The sequence below is a fragment of the Oncorhynchus nerka genome, linkage group LG19 (assembly GCF_034236695.1).
Source record: "Oncorhynchus nerka isolate Pitt River linkage group LG19, Oner_Uvic_2.0, whole genome shotgun sequence".
In the NCBI taxonomy this organism is placed as follows: Eukaryota; Metazoa; Chordata; class Actinopteri; order Salmoniformes; family Salmonidae; genus Oncorhynchus; species Oncorhynchus nerka.
Window position 1 is genome coordinate 33416283 of NC_088414.1, and position 25966 is coordinate 33442248.

General features: G+C 43.1%; 1 pseudogene; it reads left to right on the plus strand.

The window, feature by feature from the left end:
* LOC115146947 (pro-neuregulin-2, membrane-bound isoform-like) overlaps positions 1–25966 on the plus strand; it is a 134914-nt pseudogene that overhangs the window by 51737 nt on the left and 57211 nt on the right.

The window sequence follows — 25966 nt, forward strand, 5'->3', positions numbered from 1 at the left end:
GGCGCTAGCTCAGGGCTCCACATCCACACTCTCTAAGTCCCCCGGTCAGCTGGATCTGAGGGGGGGAGAGGAAGAGGAGAGTTATCCACTGACATACACTACAGCTACACCAAACAGAGCAGGAACCGCCAACGGGGCCACCGGGGTCTTTGAAAGTAGGGCACTCCAGAGAACATCCCTCTCTGCTGCAGGCTCTCTGCTCCGGCCAACACCTGGCCTGATTGTACCCACTCTGCTGCCCACTCAACCTGCACTGCTGCCGGCCAGCGCCAGCACACCACCCCTCCTCCTCCTTCTCCTCAGTAAGTGTGCTTTGCTTGTTTACATGAGCGGCAGTTGTGCAATCGCATGCTGTGGCGCTCATTGATTTCCCCCCAATGCTGAGATGAATTTGGCAGGCAAGACTAAGCATATCATCGATGTGATTGATGAAGGTTAATATATAATAGAAGACATGATGAGGGGAAATTAGGATAAAGTTCAGAGCAAGCTCCATTTTGTACTTTTCACATGCTATCTTTCTCTCTCTCCGGTTTGATGGTCCTTGAAATATGGTCACTGTCCTCTTGAAACAGGCTTTCAGTGCATGATAATGATAATGATAATAGTGACATTTTGTTTATGTTTCTCAAATTCTTGGGAAAGATCATGTTCTGTTCTGGCCATTGGCCTAAAGAGTGATCCTGTTGGTGGTGAAGCTGCTGCAGTCTCCATGCTCCATTTGAACTCTTTACAACTGTGAAATGTACGAAGACACACAGGATCGATACTGCTTCTGTGTGTGTGTGTGTGTGTGTGTGTGTGTATGTGTGTGTGTGTGTGTGTGTGTGTGTGTGTGTGTGTGTGTGTGTGTGTGTGTGTGTGTGTGTGTGTGTGTGTGTGTGTGGAAGGTACTATGCTTGTTTGTATTCACAGTGTTTGTGTAAGGGATGTTAGATGTATCAGTTCTGCTGTTTTTTTGCAGAGCCTGGTCATTTTGAGCTTTGTAGATCATCATGTATTTCAACACTGTTATAACTGCTGCCTTGAGACAAAGAATTTATAGCTCATCTCCTGTCCCTCACCCTTCCCCATTATACGCACACACACACACACACACACACACACACACACACACACACACACACACACACACACACACACACACACACACACACACACACACACACACACACACACACACACACACACATACAGACTTACACACTCACACATCAAGCCTCTGACTTGAAGCACCCGACTGGCAGCCAGTCATATTATCATTGAAATGTAAACCTGGGTGCCCTGTGGCGTTAGAAAACTATTTCTACACAAATGATTTAGTGAACTACTATTGTTGTTGTCAGCAGCTATCATATGTTCCCATGCACAGTGAGGACGTATCTTCCTTTAATAAATGTACCTATGCACAGTGAGGACGTATCTTCCTTTAATAAATGTACCTATGCACAGTGAGGACGTATCTTCCTTTAATAAATGTACCTATGCACAGTGAGCACGTATCTTCCTTTAATAAATGTACCTATGCACAGTGAGGACGTATCTTCCTTTAATCAATGTACCCATGGACAGTGAGGACGTATCTTCCTTTAATAAATGTACCCATGGACAGTGAGGACGTATCTTCCTTTAATAAATGTACCTATGCACAGTGAGGACGTATCTTCCTTTAATAAATGTACCTATGCACAGTGATGACGTATCTTCCTTTAATAAATGTACCTATGCACAGTGAGGACGTATCTTCCTTTAATAAATGTACCCATGGACAGTGAGGATGTTAGTTTCAACTGTTCTGCCTGCGGCTATGGAACCCTGACCTGTTCACCGGACGTGCTACCTGTCCCAGACCTGCTGTTTTCAACTCTCTAGAGACAGCAGGAGCGGTAGAGATACTCTGAATGATCGGCTAAAAATTGACATTTACTCCTGAGGTGCTGGCTTGCTGCACCCTCGACAACTACTGTGATTATTATTATTTGACCATGCTGGTCATTTATGAACATTTGAACATCTTGGCCATGTTCTGTTATAATCTCCACCCGGCACAGCCAGAAGAGGACTGGCCACCCCTCATAGCCTGGTTCCTCTCTAGGTTTCTTCCTAGGTTTTGGCCTTTCTAGGGAGTTTTTCCTAGCCACGGTGCTTCTACACCTGCATTGCTTGCTGTTTGGGGTTTTAGGCTGGGTTTCTGTACAGCACTTTGAGATATCAGCTGATGCAAGAAGGGCTATAAAAATAAATTTGATTTGATTTGAGGACGTATCTTCCTTTATTAAATGTACCATTGCACAGTGAGGTCTGAAATGGAGAGACTGTTAGAATCCCTTTGAGGAAAAGAACAGGGATGTTACACATAATGGAAAACACACAGATGCAGCAAGAATGCATGCAGTATAAATTGACCTCTAGAAAAGCGATAAGATATCCCGGTCCCAGCTGTAACAAGAGACATCTCAGAAATTCCCAGCCAAGACTGAGGAGGGGGCTGGGGGGCAGGGGGTCCGTGAAGGGCTTTCTACTTCAATGCTGGTATAGAGAGTTTAGCATTGAACTAGGTCAGGGTTTTTTGGAGATGCCACCCTCTTTGTCAGTTGATGCCTGGGGCTTGCACTTTTGGACCTTTTCTCTGCCCAACCAGGTTCTTTCACATGGTCTGGACTTGGTTTCTTCCAGTTAAGATATACAGTGCCATCAGAAAGTATTGACACCCTTTGACTTTTTCCAAATGTTATATATTTTTTATGTATTTAACAAAATAATAAAAAATGTAAAGCTTGCATGTCTTCTAGTCAATAAGTATTCAACCCCATTGTAATGGCAAGCTTAAATAAGTATAGGAGTAAAAATATGCTTAACAAGTCAAATAATAAAGTTGCACGTACTCACTCTGTGTGCAATTAACATAATTTATTAATCACTACCGCCTATCTGTACCCTACACATACAGATAATTGTATGGTCCCTCAGTCGAGCAGTGAATTTCAAACACAGATTCAACCACAAAGACCAGGTAGGATTTCCAAAGCCTCACAAAGATGGGAACCTATTGGTTAATGGGTAAAATAAGGGAATCAGACATTGAATATCCCTTTGAGCATGGTGATGTTATTAATTAATTACACTTTTGATGTTGTATCAATACACCCAGTCACTACAAAGATACAGGTGTCCTTTCTAACTCAGTTGCCAGAGAGGAAGGTAACCACTCAGGGATTTCACCATGAGGCCAATGGTGATTTTATAACAGTTACAGAGTAATGGCTGTGATAGGAGACAACTGAGGATGGATCAACAACATTGTAGTTACTCCAAAATACTAACCTAATTGACAGAGTGAAAAGAAGGAAGCCTGAACAGAATAAAGAATATTCCAAAACATGCATCCTGTTTGTAACAGGGCACTAAAGTAATACTGCAAAAAAATGTGGCAAAGCAATTATTTTTGTCCTGAATACAAAATATTATGTTTGGTCCAAATCCAATGCAACACATTACTGAGTACCACTCTCCATATTTTCAAGCATAGGGGTGGCCGCCTCATGTTATGGGTATGCTTGTAATCGTTAAGGGCTAGGGAGTTTTTCAGGATAAAAAATAAACGGAATGTAGCTAAGCACAGGCAAAACCCTAGATACTAGGATATGAATACACGTTTCAGCAGGACATTAACCTAAAAGACATGGCCAATCTACACTGGATTTGCTTACCAAGATGGCAGTGAATGTTCATGAGTAGCCTAATTATAGTTTTGACTTAAATCTGCTTGAAAATATACGAAAAGACTTGAAAATGGTTGTCTAGCAATGATCAACAACCAATTTGACAGAGCTTGAAGAATTCTGAAAAGAATAATGGACAAATATTGTACTCTCCAGGTGGGGAGAGTTCTTAGAGACTTACCCAGAAAGACTCACAGCTGTAATTGCTGCCGAGGGTGATTCTAACATGGATTTACTCAAGCGTTTGAATACTTACGTAATTGAGATATTTCAGTATTTCATTTTCAATACATTTGCAAACATTTCTGAAAACATGTTTTCACTTTGTCATTAGGTGGTATTGCGTGTAGATGTGTGAGGATTTCTTTTTGTTGAATCCGTTTTGACTTCAGGCTGTAACACAACAAAATGTGGAATAAGTCAAGGCTATGAATACTTTGTAGGCTATGATGACTAATGGTGACTTACTGTATATACTGTAATATGACCTGGGTCCCACCTAAACTACACATCTCAAATCGTTCCTAGTTTGTAAGGTTTTTGGTTGCTGTGTTCACAGTTGGAAATGATATTTGTCCCTAGCTGCATATTCCATCTTTAATAGCTCTCTTTCCCAAAACATAACTGGATTACTTGGTGGTTTTCATGGACAAAGAGCAGTAATGAGCCGTATGGAATCTGCTGCTGAGAATATTTAATTACAGATATTGTCTGCATCTTAATAGAGACTGTTGTTTTCAGCAGTAGTTCCAGATGTGAAACATTTGTAATTTCTGGGTTGATACAATTCAACTTCCTCCACTGACTCTGTGTGGCCAGGGACAGACTACGTAATCATAACTGGACATCTGACCAGGGGGGGGCAGGTTAACCGAGATTAGTGTGGCCCTGGTGATGAGGATGCTGTTGATGTACTGTACTATATACTGTAATCACTCCATTGTTGAGGGTTGTGACTGAGGTGCAGAACAGGGCTAGCCTCCAGAATACATACTGTCTGAGCATATGCACAGAAGAAGTGCCTCAAGAAGAAAGAAAACTGCACAACAGGGACCTCACTTTCATTTTTACGACTTTCTTATAACCCTTTAGAGACCGCCGAAAGACAGACATGTTTATGAAGGTTTCCAGATGGCCCCTCTTGCAACCCCAGTCATTCTCTTCAGTTCTCTGGTCATGAAGGAATACTCTAACTCAGTGGCGAGGCCTCTTGGCCAAACCCCTGGGCTAGAGATAACACTGTGGAAATTCAGTCAGCCCTCGGGCTAAAGGATCTAACCCTAAGGGAATGAGAGCAGGTAATCAAACCCAGTCTTAAAATCTCTGTGACAGGGGAACTGACCTACCCTTGGGGTTAAAGGATTGGTGGACCCGTCTCAGTCATGAGGCTTTTAATGTAAAGGGTCAGCCTGGTAGACCAAGATATTCCTCAGTCTCTGATGGTGAACTAACCTAGTCAGGAAGTTGACTTACTCAGCCTCATGGCTACCAAACATAAGAAACCCGGTTCATGAGAATGGAGTTGCTCCCTGATTGGTAAACTGCCACTGGCTCTAAGGCCTGTGGTACCATGCCGGCCATGCTGGACAGGAGATACTGACTCAACGATAAGGGCATGCTGTACGGAGAGGGAAAGCCATGGTTCTGTCGTTGGACAGGAGATACTGACCCAACCATATGGGCATGCTGTACGGAGAGGGAAAGCCATGGTTCTGTCGTTGGACAGGAGATACTGACCCAACCATATGGGCATGCTGTACGGAGAGGGAAAGCCATTGTTCTGTCGTTGGACATGAGATACTGACCCAACCATATGGGCATGCTGTACGGAGAGGGAAAGCCATGGTTCTGTCGTTGGACAGGAGATACTGACCCAACCATATGGGCATGCTGTACGGAGAGGGAAAGCCATGGTTCTGTCGTTGGACAGGAGATACTGACCCAACCATATGGGCATGCTGTACGGAGAGTGAAGCTCCCTATTTCTATCTTCTAGACGCTATGATCAAGATGAAGCGTCTCATTTGTCACCCATTTTTGGCAGTCCCATTCCTTGCCTGCCTCTTGAGGATAAATGCAGATAAAGGCCCTGTCGGTGTCTTCTGCTGTAAAGAAGAGAGGGTGAGAGAAAGAGATCTTAAAATCAAAAGTTATTTAGTGTAATGAGACATGCATTATTTTCATTTCCTTTATTGTGTTTTGTAGGAAAACAGTGTGGTCCACTTTCTCCCTGCCTTGATCATCAGTTGGTATTGAAGAGAATGCTACTCATTTAGATGCATGAGAAGCAGTTGGTTTTCTCTGTGCACTGAGCTGTCTGAGCTCAACATTCCCTCTCAATCGGCTGTGCATATAGTGTATATCGGAAATATTACCTGGATTAAATTGAAGCAATACTTTATTTCCATGCAATGCAAAAAGAGCACCCTGGCTTCACTGATTATCAAAGACACTTAAATCACCTATAATCCAATAACGCAACAACTAATACAAATCTAATTGGTAGTGATGTTAGTCTACAGAGGGGTTAGTAATGGAGCAGAAAGCTTTGGGTAACAGGATGATATTAACAGTGTGGGAGTGTTACTCAACCATCTACAACATATTTGGTGTTTTACACTAATTCTACACTAGTTCTACACTGTCTTTATGTATTCCACAAACACAGACTGGTGCCGAATGTACATACCGTCTGATTCACCACAGTCTCTTCTCTGAATGGCACAGCTTTTGTAACTTTAAAAAAAGGATTTGCTATATTATCCGGATAACAGTTCTCATATATCACAATGATGCATTTGGACATTTGGAATCCCCTCACACAAGAGTTAAGTCAACAAGACAATAAGAGAGGATCATAAACTTTGACATAACGGATGAGAGAGCATGTGGTAGCATGATTTACAACTAAGCTTCCTTTAAAAGACACAAGCGCTCCTGCTCCAAATAAGTTTCATGTGCAGTGGTTAACCCATGTCATTAGTTCTCCTCACAGATAAACAAGTAGAAGAGCCTGGGTACTATAAACTGTCTCCCTCCTGGCAAGGCCGGAGCAGCTCCGCTCCTCTCAGAGACAGATACTACTGCACACTACACAGCTGGACTTGGGCCAGTGTCCATCTATGTATTGTGCAAGCTACAGAGAACACTGTTATTAGTAAAGTGTATGGTGCTTTTGTTCGGGGATGTTTTGTGCCCTTCTTCCAATCCCCTGCCATGTAATGTAATGGACAGTGAGTGAGAGAACTGTGGATTTGAGGGGCCAGGGGGATCTTCCGACCAGTACAATTAGTCCGTCACACAATATATTTTTGGTCTGATTTGTTGCTATAGGTTTCTCTAACTGCAGTGATGTATCGTCAATTCTAGCTCAAGCTTTGTGCCCTTTCAGAGAAAAAGTATTCCTATTGGGATTGTGGATTATTGACCATTGACAACGGTTTCTGCAATATATGTATTTAGCTTCAGAAGAGGTTCCATGCAGTGGCGCAGCGTAGTTTAGCAGAAAACGTTGCTGTTTTAGAGCTCAGGGATTCTTGAAAGATCCACAAATATGTGTCTTCATATTAACACAATTTGAAATGTATATTTTGATAGACCAAAGTATCAGTTATCATTGCATGTAAAGGGTCAACCTCCTGTCATAAAATGCAACTAACTGGATTATGTCGACTCTGTCAGACACCATAAAAGGCAGTTCATTTGTACTGTTATTGTCCAACAAGTGTTTCATGGCCTTGATTGTTTAATTCAAACATTTGATTTTTCAAATATGTAACACAAATCTCCAAACTTCTTTCTGTTTTGTTTTATAGCTCTAACATGCTCCAGGGCCAGTTTTTCTACATTTAGAACAGAAATCAACATGTATTATCCCTTAGGTCTAGCATAGAAAATACTTCAATAATCGTCAACTACATCACTGATGGAGTTAATATTTTAGGGGCAAAATTCAGCGAAAATATTTTTAATCACAATAATTGTTTAATAATAATAACAATAATTTCAGGCATTGTAACGGCTGTCGTGGGAAGAAGCAGAGGACCAAAGCGCAGCGTGGTTAGTGTTCATCTTTTTAATAAGAAACGGAACACTTCAAAAATAGCAAAAAACAACAAAGTGACAACCGGAACAAAATAACCACCCACAAAACCAAAGGAAAACAGGCTACCTAAATATGGTTCTCAATCAGGGACAACGATAGACAGCTGCCCCTGATTGAGAACCATATCAGGCCAAACACAGAAATAGAAAATATAGAAAAACGAACATAGACTGCACACCCCAAATCACGCCCTATACAGGTTAGGTTAGCATCAATGTCTCTGTCTCTGTCTCAATTAGAGGTCAGGTTAGCATCAATGTCTCTGTCTCTGTCCCAATTACAGGTCAGGTTAGCATCAATGTCTCTGTCTCTGTCCCAGTTACAGATCAGGTTAGCATCAATGTCTCTGTCTCTGTCTCAATTACAGGTCAGGTTAGCATCAATGTCTCTGTCTCTGTCCCAATTACAGATCAGGTTAGCATCAATGTCTCTGTCTCTATCCTACTTACAGGTCAGGTTAGCATCAATGTCTCTGTCTCTGTCCCAATTACAGGTCAGGTTAGCAGCAATGTCTCTGTCTCAATTACAGGTCAGGTTAGCATCAATGTCTCTGTCTCAATTACAGGTCAGGTTAGCATCAATGTCTCTGTCTCAATTACAGGTCAGGTTAGCATCAATGTCTCTGTCTCTGTCCCAATTACAGGTCAGGTTAGCATCAATGTCTCTGTCTCAATTACAGGTCAGGTTAGCATCAATGTATCTGTCTCTGTCCCAATTACAGGTCAGGTTAGCATCAATGTCTCTGCCTCTGTCTCAATTACAGGTCAGGTTAGCATCAATGTCTCTGTCTCAATTACAGGTCAGGTTAGCATCAATGTCTCTGTCTCAATTACAGGTCAGGTTAGCATCAATGTCTCTGTCTCAATTACAGGTCAGGTTAGCATCAATGTCTCTGTCTCTGTCCCAATTACAGGTCAGGTTAGCAGAAATGTCTCTGTCTCTGTCCCAATTACAGATCAGGTTAGCATCAATGTCTCTGTCTCTGTCCCAGTTACAGATCAGGTTAGCAGCAATGTCTCTGTCTCTGTCCCAATTACAGGTCAGGTTAGCATCAATGTCTCTGTCTCTGTCTCAATTACAGGTCAGGTTAGCATCAATGTCTCTGTCTCTGTCTCAATTACAGGTCAGGTTAGCATCAATGTCTCTGTCTCTGTCTCAATTACAGGTCAGGTTAGCATCAATGTCTCTGTCTCTGTCTCAATTACAGGTCAGGTTAGCATCAATGTCTCTGTCTCTATCCTAATTACAGGTCAGGTTAGCAGCAATGTCTCTGTCTCAATTACAGGTCAGGTTAGCATCAATGTCTCTGTCTCTGTCCCAATTACAGGTCAGGTTAGCATCAATGTCTCTGTCTCTGTCCCAATTACAGGTCAGGTTAGCATCAATGTCTCTGTCTCAATTACAGGTCAGGTTAGCAGCAATGTCTCTGTCTCTGTCCCAATTACAGGTCAGGGCTGCATCAATGGCTCTGTCTCAATTACAGGTCAGGTTAGCATCAATGGCTCTGTCTCAATTACAGGTCAGGTTAGCATCAATGTCTCTGTCTCAATTACAGGTCAGGTTAGCATCAATGTCTCTGTCTCAATTACAGGTCAGGTTAGCATCAATGTCTCTGTCTCAATTACAGGTCAGGTTAGCAGAAATGTCTCTGTCTCTGTCCCAATTACAGATCAGGTTAGCATCAATGTCTCTGTCTCTGTCCCAGTTACAGATCAGGTTAGCAGCAATGTCTCTGTCTCTGTCCCAATTACAGGTCAGGTTAGCATCAATGTCTCTGTCTCTGTCTCAATTACAGGTCAGGTTAGCATCAATGTCTCTGTCTCTGTCTCAATTACAGGTCAGGTTAGCATCAATGTCTCTGTCTCTGTCTCAATTACAGGTCAGGTTAGCATCAATGTCTCTGTCTCTGTCTCAATTACAGGTCAGGTTAGCATCAATGTCTCTGTCTCTATCCTAATTACAGGTCAGGTTAGCAGCAATGTCTCTGTCTCAATTACAGGTCAGGTTAGCATCAATGTCTCTGTCTCTGTCCCAATTACAGGTCAGGTTAGCATCAATGTCTCTGTCTCTGTCCCAATTACAGGTCAGGTTAGCATCAATGTCTCTGTCTCAATTACAGGTCAGGTTAGCAGCAATGTCTCTGTCTCTGTCCCAATTACAAGTCAGGGCTGCATCAATGGCTCTGTCTCAATTACAGGTCAGGTTAGCATCAATGGCTCTGTCTCAATTACAGGTCAGGTTAGCATCAATGTCTCTGTCTCAATTACAGGGTCAGGTTAGCAGCAATGTCTTTATCTCTGTCTCTGTCTCAATTACAGGTCAGGTTAGCATCAATGTCTCTGTCTCTGTCTCAATTACAGGTCAGGTTAGCATCAATGTCTCTGCCTCTGTCTCAATTACAGGTCAGGTTAGCATCAATGTCTCTGTCTCTGTCCCAATTACAGGTCAGGTTAGCATCAATGTCTCTGTCTCAATTACAGGTCAGGTTAGCATCAATGTCTCTGTCTCAATTACAGGTCAGGTTAGCATCAATGTCTCTGTCTCAATTACAGGTCAGGTTAGCATCAATGTCTCTGTCTCAATTACAGGTCAGGTTAGCATCAATGTCTCTGTCTCAATTACAGGTCAGGTTAGCATCAATGTCTCTGTCTCAATTACAGGTCAGTTTAGCATCAATGTCTCTGTCTCAATTACAGGTCAGGTTAGCATCAATGTCTCTGTCCCAATTACAGGTCAGGTTAGCATCAATGTCTCTGTCTCTGTCCCAATTACAGGTCAGGTTAGCATCAATGTCTCTGTCTCAATTACAGGTCAGGTTAGGATCAATGTCTCTGTCTCAATTACAGGTCAGGTTAGCATCAATGTCTCTGTCTCTGTCCCAATTACAGGTCAGGTTAGCATCAATGTCTCTGTCTCAATTACAGGTCAGGTTAGGATCAATGTCTCTGTCTCAATTACAGGGTCAGGTTAGCAGCAATGTCTTTATCTCTGTCTCTGTCTCAATTACAGGTCAGCTTAGCATCAATGTCTCTGTCTCAATTACAGGTCAGGTTAGCATCAATGTCTCTGTCTCAATTACAGGTCAGGTTAGCATCAATGTCTCTGTCTCAATTACAGGTCAGGTTAGCATCAATGTCTCTGTCTCTGTCTCAATTACAGGTCAGGTTAGCATCAATGTCTCTGCCTCTGTCTCAATTACAGGTCAGGTTAGCATCAATGTCTCTGTCTATGTCCCAATTACAGGTCAGGTTAGCATCAATGTCTCTGTCTCAATTACAGGTCAGGTTAGCAGCAATGTCTCTGTCTCTGTCCCAATTACAGGTCAGGGCTGCATCAATGGCTCTGTCTCAATTACAGGTCAGGTTAGCATCAATGTCTCTGTCTCAATTACAGGTCACGTTAGCATCAATGTCTCTGTCTCAATTACAGGTCAGGTTAGCATCAATGTCTCTGTCTCAATTACAGGTCAGGTTAGCATCAATGTCTCTGTCTCTGTCCCAATTACAGGTCAGGTTAGCATCAATGTCTCTGTCTCAATTACAGGGTCAGGTTAGCAGCAATGTCTTTATCTCTGTCTCTGTCTCAATTACAGGTCAGGTTAGCATCAATGTATCTGTCTCAATTACAGGTCAGGTTAGCATCAATGTCTCTGTCTCAATTACAGGTCAGGTTAGCATCAATGTCTCTGTCTCAATTACAGGTCAGGTTAGCATCAATGTCTCTGCCTCTGTCTCAATTACAGGTCAGGTTAGCATCAATGTCTCTGTCTCTGTCCCAATTACAGGTCAGGTTAGCATCAATGTCTCTGTCTCAATTACAGGTCAGGTTAGCATCAATGTCTCTGTCTCTGTCCCAATTACAGGTCAGGTTAGCATCAATGTCTCTGTCTCAATTACAGGTCAGGTTAGCATCAATGTCTCTTTCTCTGTCCCAATTACAGGTCAGGTTAGCATCAATGTCTCTGTCTCTGTCCCAATTACAGGTCAGGTTAGCATCAATGTCTCTGTCTCAATTACAGGTCAGGTTAGCATCAATGTCTCTTTCTCTGTCCAAATTACAGGTCAGGTTAGCATCAATGTCTCTGCCTCTGTCTCAATTACAGGTCAGGTTAGCATCAATGTCTCTGTCTCAATTACAGGTCAGGTTAGCATCAATGTCTCTGTCTCAATTACAGGTCAGGTTAGCATCAATGTCTTTGTCTCAATTACAGGTCAGGTTAGCATCAATGTCTCTGTCTCTGTCCCAATTACAGGTCAGGTTAGCATCAATGTCTCTGTCTCTGTCTCAATTACAGGGTCAGGTTAGCAGCAATGTCTTTATCTCTGTCTCTGTCTCAATTACAGGTCAGGTTAGCATCAATGTCTCTGTCTCAATTACAGGTAAGGTTAGCATCAATGTCTCTGTCTCAATTACAGGTCAGGTTAGCATCAATGTCTCTGTCTCTGTCTCAATTACAGGTCAGGTTAGCATCAATGTCTCTGCCTCTGTCTCAATTACAGGTCAGGTTAGCATCAATGTCTCTGTCTCTGTCCCAATTACAGGTCAGGTTAGCATCAATGTCTCTGTCTCAATTACAGGTCAGGTTAGCATCAATGTCTCTGTCTCTGTCCCAATTACAGGTCAGGTTAGCATCAATGTCTCTGTCTCAATTACAGGTCAGGTTAGCATCAATGTCTCTTTCTCTGTCCCAATTACAGGTCAGGTTAGCATCAATGTCTCTGTCTCTGTCCCAATTACAGGTCAGGTTAGCATCAATGTCTCTGTCCCAATTACAGGTCAGGTTAGCATCAATGTCTCTGCCTCTGTCTCAATTACAGGTCAGGTTAGCATCAATGTCTCTGTCTCAATTACAGGTCAGGTTAGCATCAATGTCTCTGTCTCAATTACAGGTCAGGTTAGCATCAATGTCTCTGTCTCTGTCTCAATTACAGGTCAGGTTAGCATCAATGTCTCTGCCTCTGTCTCAATTACAGGTCAGGTTAGCATCAATGTCTCTGTCTCTGTCCCAATTACAGGTCAGGTTAGCATCAATGTCTCTGTCTCAATTACAGGTCAGGTTAGCATCAATGTCTCTGTCTCTGTCCCAATTACAGGTCAGGTTAGCATCAATGTCTCTGTCTTTATTACAGGTCAGGTTAGCATCAATGTCTCTTTCTCTGTCCCAATTACAGGTCAGGTTAGCATCAATGTCTCTGTCTCTGTCCCAATTACAGGTCAGGTTAGCATCAATGTCTCTGTCCCAATTACAGGTCAGGTTAGCATCAATGTCTCTGCCTCTGTCTCAATTACAGGTCAGGTTAGCATCAATGTCTCTGTCTCAATTACAGGTCAGGTTAGCATCAATGTCTCTGTCTCAATTACAGGTCAGGTTAGCATCAATGTCTTTGTCTCAATTACAGGTCAGGTTAGCATCAATGTCTCTGCCTCTGTCTCAATTACAGGTCAGGTTAGCATCAATGTCTCTGCCTCTGTCTCAATTACAGGTCAGGTTAGCATCAATGTCTCTGTCTCTGTCCCAATTACAGGTCAGGTTAGCATCAATGTCTCTGTCTCAATTACAGGTCAGGTTAGCATCAATGTCTCTGTCTCAATTACAGGTCAGGTTAGCATCAATGTCTCTGTCTCAATTACAGGTCAGGTTAGCATCAATGTCTCTGTCTCAATTACAGGTCAGGTTAGCATCAATGTCTCTGTCTCAATTACAGGTCAGGTTAGCATCAATGTCTCTGTCTCAATTACAGGTCAGGTTAGCATCAATGTCTCTGTCCCAATTACAGTTCAGGTTAGCATCAATGTCTCTGTCTCTGTCCCAATTACAGGTCAGGTTAGCAGCAATGTCTCTGTCTCTGTCTCTGTCCCAATTACAGGTCAGGTTAGCATCAATGGCTCTGTCTCAATTACAGGTCAGGTTAGCATCAATGTCTCTGTCTCAATTACAGGGTCAGGTTAGCAGCAATGTCTTTATCTCTGTCTCTGTCTCAATTACAGGTCAGGTTAGCATCAATGTCTCTGTCTCAATTACAGGTCAGGTTAGCATCAATGTCTCTGTCTCTGTCTCAATTACAGGTCAGGTTAGCATCAATGTCTCTGCCTCTGTCTCAATTACAGGTCAGGTTAGCATCAATGTCTCTGTCTCTGTCCCAATTACAGGTCAGGTTAGCATCAATGTCTCTGTCTCAATTACAGGTCAGGTTAGCATCAATGTCTCTGTCTCAATTACAGGTCAGGTTAGCATCAATGTCTCTGTCTCAATTACAGGTCAGGTTAGCATCAATGTCTCTGTCTCAATTACAGGTCAGGTTAGCATCAATGTCTCTGTCTCAATTACAGGTCAGGTTAGCATCAATGTCTCTGTCTCAATTACAGGTCAGGTTAGCATCAATGTCTCTGTCTCAATTACAGGTCAGGTTAGCATCAATGTCTCTGTCTCAATTACAGGTCAGGTTAGCATCAATGTCTCTGTCTCAATTACAGGTCAGGTTAGCATCAATGTCTCTGCCTCTGTCTCAATTACAGGTCAGGTTAGCATCAATGTCTCTGTCTCAATTACAGGTCAGGTTAGGATCAATGTCTCTGTCTCAATTACAGGTCAGGTTAGCATCAATGTCTCTGTCTCTGTCCCAATTACAGGTCAGGTTAGCATCAATGTCTCTGTCTCAATTACAGGTCAGGTTAGGATCAATGTCTCTGTCTCAATTACAGGGTCAGGTTAGCAGTAATGTCTTTATCTCTGTCTCTGTCTCAATTACAGGTCAGGTTAGCATCAATGTCTCTGTCTCAATTACAGGTCAGGTTAGCATCAATGTCTCTGTCTCTACAGGTCAGGTTAGCATCAATGTCTCTGTCTCAATTACAGGTCAGGTTAGCATCAATGTCTCTGTCTCTGTCTCAATTACAGGTCAGGTTAGCATCAATGTCTCTGTCTCAATTACAGGTCAGGTTAGCATCAATGTCTCTGTCTCAATTACAGGTCAGGTTAGGATCAATGTCTCTGTCTCGATTACAGGTCAGGTTAGCATCAATGTCTCTGTCTCTGTCCCAATTACAGGTCAGGTTAGCATCAATGTCTCTGTCTCTGTCTCAATTACAGGTCAGGTTAGCAGCAATGTCTCTGGCTCAATTACAGGTCAGGTTAGCAGTAATGTCTTTATCTCTGTCTCTATTACAGGTCAGGTTAGCATCAATGTCTCTGTCTCTGTCTCAATTACAGGTCAGGTTAGCAGCAAGGTATTATCTCTGTCTCTGTCCCAATTACAGGTCAGGTTAGCAGCAAGGTCTCTGTCTCTGTCTCAATTACAGGGTCAGTTTAGCAGCAATGTCTTTCTCCCTGTCTCTGTCCCAATTACAGGGTCAGGTTAGCAGCATTGTCTTTCTCCCTGTCTCTGTCTCAATTACAGGGTCAGGTTAGCAGCAATGTCTTTCTCCCTGTCTCTGTCCCAATTACAGGTCAGGTTAGCAGCAATGTCTTTCTCCCTGTCTCTGTCTCAATTACAGGGTCAGGTTAGCAGCAATGTCTTTCTCCCTGTCTCTGTCTCAATTACAGGGTCAGGTTAGCAGCAATGTCTTTATCTCTGTCTCTGTCTCAATTACAGGTCAGGTTAGCAGCAAGGTATTATCTCTGTCTCTATTACAGGTCAGGTTAGCATCAATGTCTCTGTCTCTGTCTCAATTACAGGTCAGGTTAGCATCAATGTCTCTGTCTCAATTACAGGTCAGGTTAGGATCAATGTCTCTGTCTCAATTACAGGTCAGGTTAGCAGCAAGGTATTATCTCTGTCTCTATTACAGGTCAGGTTAGCATCAATGTCTCTGTCTCTGTCTCAATTACAGGTCAGGTTAGGATCAATGTCTCTGTCTCAATTACAGGTCAGGTTAGCAGCAATGTCTCTGTCTCTATTACAGGTCAGGTTAGCATCAATGTCTCTGTCTCTGTCTCAATTACAGGTCAGGTTAGCATCAATGTCTCTGTCTCAATTACAGGTCAGGTTAGGATCAATGTCTCTGTCTCGATTACAGGTCAGGTTAACATCAATGTCTCTGTCTCTGTCCCAATTACAGGTCAGGTTAGGATCAATGTCTCTGTCTCAATTACAGGTCAGGTTAGCATCAATGTCTCTGTCTCAATTACAGGTCAGGTTAGCATCAATGTCTCTGTCCCAATTACAGGTCAGGTTAGCATCAATGTCTCTGTCTCAATTACAGGTCAGGTTAGCATCAATGTCTCTTTCTCTGTCCCAATTACAGGTCAGGTTAGCATCAATGTCTCTGTCTCTGTCCCAATTACAGGTCAGGTTAGCATCAATGTCTCTGTCCCAATTACAGGTCAGGTTAGCATCAATGTCTCTGCCTCTGTCTCAATTACAGGTCAGGTTAGCATCAATGTCTCTGTCTCTGTCCCAATTACAGGTCAGGTTAGCATCAATGTCTCTGTCTCAATTACAGGTCAGGTTAGCATCAATGTCTCTGTCTCTGTCCCAATTACAGGTCAGGTTAGCATCAATGTCTCTGTCTTTATTACAGGTCAGGTTAGCATCAATGTCTCTGTCTCTGTCTCAATTACAGGTCAGGTTAGCAGCAATGTCTCTGTCTCAATTACAGGTCAGGTTAGGATCAATGTCTCTGTCTCGATTACAGGTCAGGTTAGCATCAATGTCTCTGTCTGTCCCAATTACAGGTTAGGTTAGCATCAATGTCTCTGTCTCAATTACAGGTCAGGTTAGGATCAATGTCTCTGTCTCAATTACAGGTCAGGTTAGCATCAATGTCTCTGTCTCTGTCCCAATTACAGGTCAGGTTAGCATCAATGTCTCTGTCTCTGTCTCAATTACAGGTCAGGTTAGCAGCAATGTCTCTGGTTACAGGTCAGGTTAGCAGTAATGTCTTTATCTCTGTCTCTGTCTCAATTACAGGTCAGGTTAGCAGCAAGGTATTATCTCTGTCTCTATTACAGATCAGGTTAGCATCAATGTCTCTGTCTCTGTCTCAATTACAGGGTCAGGTTAGCAGCAATGTCTTTCTCCCTGTCTCTGTCCCAATTACAGGGTCAGGTTAGCAGCAATGTCTTTCTCCCTGTCTCTGTCTCAATTACAGGGTCAGGTTAGCAGCAATGTCTTTCTCCCTGTCTCTGTCCCAATTACAGGTCAGGTTAGCAGCAATGTCTTTCTCCCTGTCTCTGTCTCAATTACAGGGTCAGGTTAGCAGCAAGGTCTCTGTCTCTGTCTCAATTACAGGTCAGGTTAGCATCAATGTCTCTGTCTCAATTACAGGTCAGGTTAGGATCAATGTCTCTGTCTCAATTACAGGTCAGGTTAGCATCAATGTCTCTGTCTCTGTCCCAATTACAGGTCAGGTTAGCATCAATGTCTCTGTCTCAATTACAGGTCAGGTTAGGATCAATGTCTCTGTCTCAATTACAGGGTCAGGTTAGCAGCAATGTCTTTATCTCTGTCTCTGTCTCAATTACAGGTCAGGTTAGCATCAATGTCTCTGTCTCAATTACAGGTCAGGTTAGCATCAATGTCTCTGTCTCAATTACAGGTCAGGTTAGCATCAATGTCTCTGTCTCAATTACAGGTCAGGTTAGCATCAATGTCTCTGTCTCTGTCTCAATTACAGGTCAGGTTAGCATCAATGTCTCTGTCTCAATTACAGGTCAGGTTAGCATCAATGTCTCTGTCTCAATTACAGGTCAGGTTAGGATCAATGTCTCTATCTCGATTACAGGTCAGGTTAGCATCAATGTCTCTGTCTCTGTCCCAATTACAGGTCAGGTTAGCATCAATGTCTCTGTCTCTGTCTCAATTACAGGTCAGGTTAGCAGCAATGTCTCTGGCTCAATTACAGGTCAGGTTAGCAGTAATGTCTTTATCTCTGTCTCTATTACAGGTCAGGTTAGCATCAATGTCTCTGTCTCTGTCTCAATTACACGTCAGGTTAGCAGCAAGGTATTATCTCTGTCTCTGTCCCAATTACAGGTCAGGTTAGCAGCAAGGTCTCTGTCTCTGTCTCAATTACAGGGTCAGGTTAGCAGCAATGTCTTTCTCCCTGTCTCTGTCCCAATTACAGGGTCAGGTTAGCAGCATTGTCTTTCTCCCTGTCTCTGTCTCAATTACAGGGTCAGGTTAGCAGCAATGTCTTTCTCCCTGTCTCTGTCCCAATTACAGGTCAGGTTAGCAGCAATGTCTTTCTCCCTGTCTCTGTCTCAATTACAGGGTCAGGTTAGCAGCAATGTCTTTCTCCCTGTCTCTGTCTCAATTACAGGGTCAGGTTAGCAGCAATGTCTTTATCTCTGTCTCTGTCTCAATTACAGGTCAGGTTAGCAGCAAGGTATTATCTCTGTCTCTATTACAGGTCAGGTTAGCATCAATGTCTCTGTCTCTGTCTCAATTACAGGTCAGGTTAGCATCAATGTCTCTGTCTCAATTACAGGTCAGGTTAGGATCAATGTCTCTGTCTCAATTACAGGTCAGGTTAGCAGCAAGGTATTATCTCTGTCTCTATTACAGGTCAGGTTAGCATCAATGTCTCTGTCTCTGTCTCAATTACAGGTCAGGTTAGGATCAATGTCTCTGTCTCAATTACAGGTCAGGTTAGCAGCAAGGTATTATCTCTGTCTCTATTACAGGTCAGGTTAGCATCAATGTCTCTGTCTCTGTCTCAATTACAGGTCAGGTTAGCATCAATGTCTCTGTCTCAATTACAGGTCAGGTTAGGATCAATGTCTCTGTCTCGATTACAGGTCAGGTTAGCATCAATGTCTCTGTCTCTGTCCCAATTATAGGTCAGGTTAGGATCAATGTCTCTGTCTCAATTACAGGTCAGGTTAGCATCAATGTCTCTGTCTCAATTACAGGTCAGGTTAGCATCAATGTCTCTGTCTCTGTCCCAATTACAGGTCAGGTTAGCATCAATGTCTCTGTCTCAATTACAGGTCAGGTTAGCATCAATGTCTCTTTCTCTGTCCCAATTACAGGTCAGGTTAGCATCAATGTCTCTGTCTCTGTCCCAATTACAGGTCAGGTTAGCATCAATGTCTCTGTCCCAATTACAGGTCAGGTTAGCATCAATGTCTCTGCCTCTGTCTCAATTACAGGTCAGGTTAGCATCAATGTCTCTGTCTCTGTCCCAATTACAGGTCAGGTTAGCATCAATGTCTCTGTCTCAATTACAGGTCAGGTTAGCATCAATGTCTCTGTCTCTGTCCCAATTACAGGTCAGGTTAGCATCAATGTCTCTGTCTTTATTACAGGTCAGGTTAGCATCAATGTCTCTGTCTCTGTCTCAATTACAGGTCAGGTTAGCAGCAATGTCTCTGTCTCAATTACAGGTCAGGTTAGGATCAATGTCTCTGTCTCGATTACAGGTCAGGTTAGCATCAATGTCTCTGTCTCTGTCCCAATTACAGGTTAGGTTAGCATCAATGTCTCTGTCTCAATTACAGGTCAGGTTAGGATCAATGTCTCTGTCTCAATTACAGGTCAGGTTAGCATCAATGTCTCTGTCTCTGTCCCAATTACAGGTCAGGTTAGCATCAATGTCTCTGTCTCTGTCTCAATTACAGGTCAGGTTAGCAGCAATGTCTCTGGCTCAATTACAGGTCAGGTTAGCAGTAATGTCTTTATCTCTGTCTCTGTCTCAATTACAGGTCAGGTTAGCAGCAAGGTATTATCTCTGTCTCTATTACAGATCAGGTTAGCATCAATGTCTCTGTCTCTGTCTCAATTACAGGGTCAGGTTAGCAGCAATGTCTTTCTCCCTGTCTCTGTCCCAATTACAGGGTCAGGTTAGCAGCAATGTCTTTCTCCCTGTCTCTGTCTCAATTACAGGGTCAGGTTAGCAGCAATGTCTTTCTCCCTGTCTCTGTCCCAATTACAGGTCAGGTTAGCAGCAATGTCTTTCTCCCTGTCTCTGTCTCAATTACAGGGTCAGGTTAGCAGCAAGGTCTCTGTCTCTGTCCCAATTACAGGGTCAGGTTAGCAGCAATGTCTTTCTCCCTGTCTCTGTCTCAATTACAGGGTCAGGTTAGCAGCAATGTCTTTATCTCTGTCTCTGTCCCAATTACAGGTCAGGTTAGCATCAATGTCTTTCTCCCTGTCTCTGTCCCAATTACAGGGTCAGGTTAGCAGCAATGTCTTTCTCCCTGTCTCTGTCTCAATTACAGTTCAGGTTAGCATCAATGTATTTCTCCCTGTCTCTGTCTCAATTACAGGTCAGGTTAGCATCAATGTCTCTGCCTCTGTCTCAATTACAGGTCAGGTTAGCATCAATGTCTCTGTCTCTGTCCCAATTACAGGTCAGGTTAGCATCAATGTCTCTGTCTCAATTACAGGCCAGGTTAGCATCAATGTCTCTGTCTCAATTACAGGTCAGGTTAGCATCAATGTCTCTGTCTCAATTACAGGTCAGGTTAGCATCAATGTCTCTGCCTCTGTCTCAATTACAGGTCAGGTTAGCATCAATGTCTCTGTCTCTGTCCCAATTACAGGTCAGGTTAGCATCAATGTCTCTGTCTCAATTACAGGCCAGGTTAGCATCAATGTCTCTGTCTCAATTACAGGTCAGGTTAGCATCAATGTCTCTGTCTCAATTACAGGTCAGGTTAGCATCAATGTCTCTGTCCCAATTACAGGTCAGGTTAGCATCAATGTCTCTGTCTCAATTACAGGTCAGGTTAGGATCAATGTCTCTGTCTCAATTACAGGTCAGGTTAGCATCAATGTATCTGTCTCTGTCCCAATTACAGGTCAGGTTAGCATCAATGTCTCTGTCTCAATTACAGGTCAGGTTAGCATCAATGTCTCTGTCTCTGTCCCAATTACAGGTCAGGTTAGCATCAATGTCTCTGTCTCTGTCTCAATTACAGGTCAGGTTAGGATCAATGTCTCTGTCTCGATTACAGGTCAGGTTAGCATCAATGTCTCTGTCTCTGTCCCAATTACAGGTTAGGTTAGCATCAATGTCTCTGTCTCAATTACAGGTCAGGTTAGGATCAATGTCTCTGTCTCAATTACAGGTCAGGTTAGCATCAATGTCTCTGTCTCTGTCCCAATTACAGGTCAGGTTAGCATCAATGTCTCTGTCTCTGTCTCAATTACAGGTCAGGTTAGCAGCAATGTCTCTGGCTCAATTACAGGTCAGGTTAGCAGTAATGTCTTTATCTCTGTCTCTGTCTCAATTACAGGTCAGGTTAGCAGCAAGGTATTATCTCTGTCTCTATTACAGGTCAGGTTAGCATCAATGTCTCTGTCTCTGTCTCAATTACAGGTCAGGTTAGCAGCAAGGTATTATCTCTGTCTCTGTCCCAATTACAGGTCAGGTTAGCAGCAAGGTCTCTGTCTCTGTCTCAATTACAGGGTCAGGTTAGCAGCAATGTCTTTCTCCCTGTCTCTGTCCCAATTACAGGGTCAGGTTAGCAGCAATGTCTTTCTCCCTGTCTCTGTCTCAATTACAGGGTCAGGTTAGCAGCAATGTCTTTCTCCCTGTCTCTGTCCCAATTACAGGTCAGGTTAGCAGCAATGTCTTTCTCCCTGTCTCTGTCTCAATTACAGGGTCAGGTTAGCAGCAAGGTCTCTGTCTCTGTCCCAATTACAGGGTCAGGTTAGCAGCAATGTCTTTATCTCTGTCTCTGTCTCAATTACAGTTCAGGTTAGCAGCAATGTCTTTCTCCCTGTCTCTGTCTCAATTACAGGTCAGGTTAGCAGCAAGGTCTCTGTCTCTGTCCCAATTACAGGGTCAGGTTAGCAGCAATGTCTTTCTCCCTGTCTCTGTCTCAATTACAGGGTCAGGTTAGCAGCAATGTCTTTCTCCCAGTCTCTGTCTCAATTACAGGTCAGGTTAGCAACAATGTCTTTCTCCCTGTCTCTGTCTCAATTACAGGTCAGGTTAGCATCAATGTCTCTGCCTCTGTCTCAATTACAGGTCAGGTTAGCATCAATGTCTCTGTCTCTGTCCCAATTACAGGTCAGGTTAGCATCAATGTCTCTGTCTCAATTACAGGTCAGGTTAGCATCAATGTCTCTGTCTCAATTACAGGTCAGGTTAGCATCAATGTCTCTGTCTCAATTACAGGTCAGGTTAGCATCAATGTCTCTGTCTCAATTACAGGTCAGGTTAGCATCAATGTCTCTGTCCCAGTTACAGGTCAGGTTAGCATCAATGTCTCTGTCTCTGTCTCAATTACAGGGTCAGGTTAGCAGCAATGTCTTTCTCCCTGTCTCTGTCTCAATTACAGGTCAGGTTAGCATCAATGTATCTGTCTCTGTCCCAATTACAGGTCAGGTTAGCATCAATGTCTCTGTCTCAATTACAGGGTCAGGTTAGCAGCAATGTCTTTCTCCCAGTCTCTGTCTCAATTACAGGTCAGGTTAGCAACAATGTCTTTCTCCCTGTCTCTGTCTCAATTACAGGTCAGGTTAGCATCAATGTCTCTGCCTCTGTCTCAATTACAGGTCAGGTTAGCATCAATGTCTCTGTCTCTGTCCCAATTACAGGTCAGGTTAGCATCAATGTCTCTGTCTCAATTACAGGTCAGGTTAGCATCAATGTCTCTGTCTCAATTACAGGTCAGGTTAGCATCAATGTCTCTGTCTCAATTACAGGTCAGGTTAGCATCAATGTCTCTGTCTCAATTACAGGTCAGGTTAGCATCAATGTCTCTGTCCCAGTTACAGGTCAGGTTAGCATCAATGTCTCTGTCTCTGTCTCAATTACAGGGTCAGGTTAGCAGCAATGTCTTTCTCCCTGTCTCTGTCTCAATTACAGGTCAGGTTAGCATCAATGTATCTGTCTCTGTCCCAATTACAGGTCAGGTTAGCATCAATGTCTCTGTCTCAATTACAGGTCAGGTTAGCATCAATGTCTCTGTCTCTGTCCCAATTACAGGTCAGGTTAGCATCAATGTCTCTGTCTCTGTCTCAATTACAGGTCAGGTTAGGATCAATGTCTCTGTCTCGATTACAGGTCAGGTTAGCATCAATGTCTCTGTCTCTGTCCCAATTACAGGTTAGGTTAGGATCAATGTCTCTGTCTCAATTACAGGTCAGGTTAGCATCAATGTCTCTGTCTCTGTCCCAATTACAGGTCAGGTTAGCATCAATGTCTCTGTCTCTGTCTCAATTACAGGTCAGGTTAGCAGCAATGTCTCTGGCTCAATTACAGGTCAGGTTAGCAGTAATGTCTTTATCTCTGTCTCTGTCTCAATTACAGGTCAGGTTAGCAGCAAGGTATTATCTCTGTCTCTATTACAGGTCAGGTTAGCATCAATGTCTCTGTCTCTGTCTCAATTACAGGTCAGGTTAGCAGCAAGGTATTATCTCTGTCTCTGTCCCAATTACAGGTCAGGTTAGCAGCAAGGTCTCTGTCTCTGTCTCAATTACAGGGTCAGGTTAGCAGCAATGTCTTTCTCCCTGTCTCTGTCCCAATTACAGGGTCCGGTTAGCAGCAATGTCTTTCTCCCTGTCTCTGTCTCAATTACAGGGTCAGGTTAGCAGCAATGTCTTTCTCCCTGTCTCTGTCCCAATTACAGGTCAGGTTAGCAGCAATGTCTTTCTCCCTGTCTCTGTCTCAATTACAGGGTCAGGTTAGCAGCAAGGTCTCTGTCTCTGTCCCAATTACAGGGTCAGGTTAGCAGCAATGTCTTTCTCCCTGTCTCTGTCTCAATTACAGGGTCAGGTTAGCAGCAATGTCTTTATCTCTGTCTCTGTCTCAATTACAGTTCAGGTTAGCAGCAATGTCTTTCTCCCTGTCTCTGTCTCAATTACAGGTCAGGTTAGCAGCAAGGTCTCTGTCTCTGTCCCAATTACAGGGTCAGGTTAGCAGCAATGTCTTTCTCCCTGTCTCTGTCTCAATTACAGGGTCAGGTTAGCAGCAATGTCTTTCTCCCAGTCTCTGTCTCAATTACAGGTCAGGTTAGCAACAATGTCTTTCTCCCTGTCTCTGTCTCAATTACAGGTCAGGTTAGCATCAATGTCTCTGCCTCTGTCTCAATTACAGGTCAGGTTAGCATCAATGTCTCTGTCTCTGTCCCAATTACAGGTCAGGTTAGCATCAATGTCTCTGTCTCAATTACAGGTCAGGTTAGCATCAATGTCTCTGTCTCAATTACAGGTCAGGTTAGCATCAATGTCTCTGTCTCAATTACAGGTCAGGTTAGCATCAATGTCTCTGTCTCAATTACAGGTCAGGTTAGCATCAATGTCTCTGTCCCAATTACAGGTCAGGTTAGCATCAATGTCTCTGTCTCTGTCTCAATTACAGGGTCAGGTTAGCAGCAATGTCTTTCTCCCTGTCTCTGTCTCAATTACAGGGTCAGGTTAGCAGCAATGTCTTTCTCCCTGTCTCTGTCTCAATTACAGGGTCAGGTTAGCAGCAAGGTATTATTTCTGTCTCTGTCCCAATTACAGGTTAGGTTAGCAGCAAGGTCTCTGTCTCAATTACAGGGTCAGGTTAGCAGCAATGTCTTTCTCCCTGTCTCTGTCCCAATTACAGGGTCAGGTTAGCAGCAATGTCTTTCTCCCTGTCTTTGTCTCAATTACAGGGTCAGGTTAGCAGCAATGTTTTTATCTCTGTCTCTGTCCCAATTACATGTCAGGTTAGCATCAATGTCTCTGTCCCAATTACAGGTCAGGTTAGCAGCAATGTCTTTCTCTTGGTCCCGGTCTTTCTTTCTTTCTCCCTCTTCCTCATTTTCTTCCTATAACGATATCCCTCTGTGTATGCCAATATTAACAATCTACATCAATAACTGGAATGAGTGAGCTCAAAGTGTGGATAACACAGTGACAAAAGGTAATTGTACTGTGTGTCTGTCTGTGTGTGTTTCCGTGTCATGTGTGTGTGTGTGTGTTATTACATCCTCACCATGGTAAACAGCCCACTGTGACTTATGACCATAGCACCAACTGAATTTATAATCATTCTTATAAAAAACCCGCTATGCCCTCAGACGAACCATCAAACAGTCAAAATGTCAATACAACACTAAGATTGAATCCTACTACACCCGTCGTTGCACGTGGCAAACTATTACGGCCTACAAAGGGAAATCCAGCCGCGAGCTGCCCAGTGACACGAGCCTATCAGACGGGCTAAATGCCTTTTATGCTTGCATCAAGCAACACTGAAGCATGCATGAGAGCACCAACTGTTCCTGACGACTGTGTGATCACGTTCTCCTTAGCCGATGTGAGCAAGACCTTTAAACAGATCAACATTCACAAGGCCACAAGGCCAGACTGATTACCAGGACGTTCCCTATAGCATGCGCAGAACAACTGGCAAGTGTCTTCTCTGACATTTTCAACCTCTCCCTGACAAAGTCTGTAATACCTTCATGTTTCAAGCAGACCACCATAGAAAGCGAAGGTAACCTGCCTTAATGACTACCGCCCCGTAGCACTCAATTGGGACAGAGACAGAGATAAATACCTTGCTGCTAACCTGACCTGTAATTGAGACAGAGACATTGATGCTAACCTGACCTGTACATAGCCCACCTATAATTTAGCCCAATCAACTACCTCTTTCCCAACTGTATTTAATTAATTAATTTATTTTGCTTGCTCCTTTGCACCCCATTATTTTTATTTCTACTTTGCACATTCTTCCATTGCAAAACTACCATTCCAGTGTTTTACTTGCTATATTGTATTTACTTTGCCACCATGGCCTTTTTTGCCTTTACCTCCCTTCTCACCTCATTTGCTCACATTGTATATAGACTTGTTTATACTGTATTATTGACTGTATGTTTGTTTTACTCCATGTGTAACTCTGTGTCGTTGTATCTGTCGAACTGCTTTGCTTTATCTTGGCCAGGTCGCAATTGTAAATGAGAACTTGTTCTCAACTTGCCTACCTGGTTAAATAAAGGTGAAATAAAATAAATAAATAAACTCACGTCGGTAGCCATGAAGTGCTTTGAAAGGCTGGTCATGGCTCACATCACTGGTCATCAACACATCAGCTCACATCATGGCTCACATCAACACCATCATCAATTTGCATACCACCCCAACAGATCCACAGATGACACAATCTCAATCGCACTCCACACTGCCCTTTCCTACTTGAATAAAAGGAACACCTATGTGAGAATGCTGTTAATTGACTGCAGCTCAGTGTTCAACACCATAATGCCCTC